The 1969-nt window shown below is 38.5% G+C and overlaps 1 protein-coding gene across 1 annotated transcript in view; it reads right to left on the bottom strand.

The window, feature by feature from the left end:
- Positions 1-1969, bottom strand: part of ITGA4 (integrin, alpha 4 (antigen CD49D, alpha 4 subunit of VLA-4 receptor)) — an 85885-nt gene that overhangs the window by 2931 nt on the left and 80985 nt on the right. The window lies entirely within an intron of this gene.

The raw sequence follows: 1969 nt of genomic DNA, 5'->3' as shown, positions 1-1969 counted from the left end.
GGGAGGCCGAGGCAGGAGAATGGCAGGAACCTGGGAGGCGGAGCTTGCAGTGAGCCGAGATCGCGCCACTGCACTCCAGCCAGGGGGACACAGCGAGACTCCATCTCAGAAAAGAAAAAAAGAAAGCACAAAGGGTATTCAAATAGGAAGAGAGGAAGTCAAATTGTTTGCAGGTGATATGATTGTATATCTAGAAAACTCCATGGTCTCAGCCCAAAAACTACTTAAGCTGAAAAGCAACTTCGGCAAAGTCTCAGGATACAAAAATCAATGTGCAAAAATCACAAGCATTCCTATATGCCAACAATAGACAAGCAGACAGCCAAATCATGAGTGAATTCCCATTTGCTACAAAGAGAATAAAATACCTAGGAATCCAACTTTCAAGGGATGTGAAGGACCTCTTCAAGGAGCACTACAAACCACTGCTGAAGGAAATAGGACACAAACCAATGGAAAAAATATTCTATGCTCATGGATAGGAAGAATCAATATCGTGAAAATGGCCATACTGCCCAAAGTAATTTATAGATCGAAGGCTACTCCCATCAAGCTACCACTGACTTTCTTCATGGAATTAGAAAAAACTACTTTAAATTTCATATGGAACCATAAAAGAACCCATATAGCCAAGACAATCCTAAGCAAAAAGAAAGCTGGAGGCATCATGCTACCTGACTTCAAACTATACTACAAGGCTAACCAAAACAGATATAGAGACCAATGGAACAGAACAGAGACCCCAGAAATAACACCACACATCTACCTAGGAATACAACTGGTCTTGAACTCGTAGCCTCCAGTGATCCTCCTGCCTTGGCCTCCCAAAGTGCTGGAATTACAGGATTGAGCCACTATGCCTGGCCTATTTTAGCCTTTATTACCTGTTAATTTCTAAAGCCATTTCACTTAGTTGAAGTGACAGAAATATAGTTTTAGAGTTTTACTCCAAAATTTTATTTGTTGAATGCCTTCATACTATCCTGCCTATATGACTGAATTTATAGATTGTATGTAAACTTAGCCACCAAGTTGTCAATATGTTTTAGACTTACCATTTCTAAAATGGATGGTCGGCCTTCCAATTGGATATGAACACTGGCTTCTTTTCCACTTTCCATTTTCCCGAAATTACATAGGAAATTTAAACAATGTGGATCAGCTTTTATGCAGTACTTGAAAGGAATATAAAAGTGATACATTAAAATTTTCAACACTGGAAAATATTTTTAAAATATTTTATATATAATTTAATATATACTCTAATGGCATTTTGAAAATCATCTTTCCATAAATATGAAATTTAACATCTGCTTTCCTCAGTGGCGTTTAAATTATCTTTAAACAAGACATGAATGCTTATTTTCTAAATTATAATAAAGTATTTAAAGTAGAGCATATGTTCCTATTTGTATTAACAATCTTCTGGGACAGAATTTTTTTAAAAAATGTTCTAATCAGAGTCTTGCTAAGTTACATATTCTATGTTTGTTGTAAAACGTGGATCATTTCAAGGTGATGACTGTTTCTCCAGTTTCTTTTCATACATTCACTAAGCTGAAAAGAATGAAAATTAACCCATGCCACAAAGGCTGCCCAGGTGAAGACAACATCTTGGTGTCTTGAAGGGTTTGGAACAATGTTTTGTTGGCAAATAGTGGGCATTTGTTAGATAAAAAAATGAAACTGTATAACTTTTTTTTTCTTTTTGATATGGAGTCTTGCTCTGTCGCCCAGGCTGGAGTGCAGTGGCATGATCTTGGCTCACTGCAACCTCCACCTCCCGGATTCAAGCAATTCTCCTGCCTCAGCCTCCCACGTAGCTGGGATTACAGGCACCTGCCACCACACCTGGCTGATTTTTGTATTTTTAGTAGAGACGGGGTTTCACTCTGTTGTCCAGGCTGGTCTCAAACTCCTGACCTTGTGATCTGCTCACCTTGGCCTCCCAAAGTGCTTACAGGCATGA

Source organism: Mandrillus leucophaeus, unplaced genomic scaffold (assembly GCF_000951045.1).
Source record: "Mandrillus leucophaeus isolate KB7577 unplaced genomic scaffold, Mleu.le_1.0 Scaffold614, whole genome shotgun sequence".
In the NCBI taxonomy this organism is placed as follows: Eukaryota; Metazoa; Chordata; class Mammalia; order Primates; family Cercopithecidae; genus Mandrillus; species Mandrillus leucophaeus.
The sequence above is the reverse complement of the archived record's forward strand: the minus strand, read 5'-3'. Positions and strand labels throughout refer to the sequence as shown.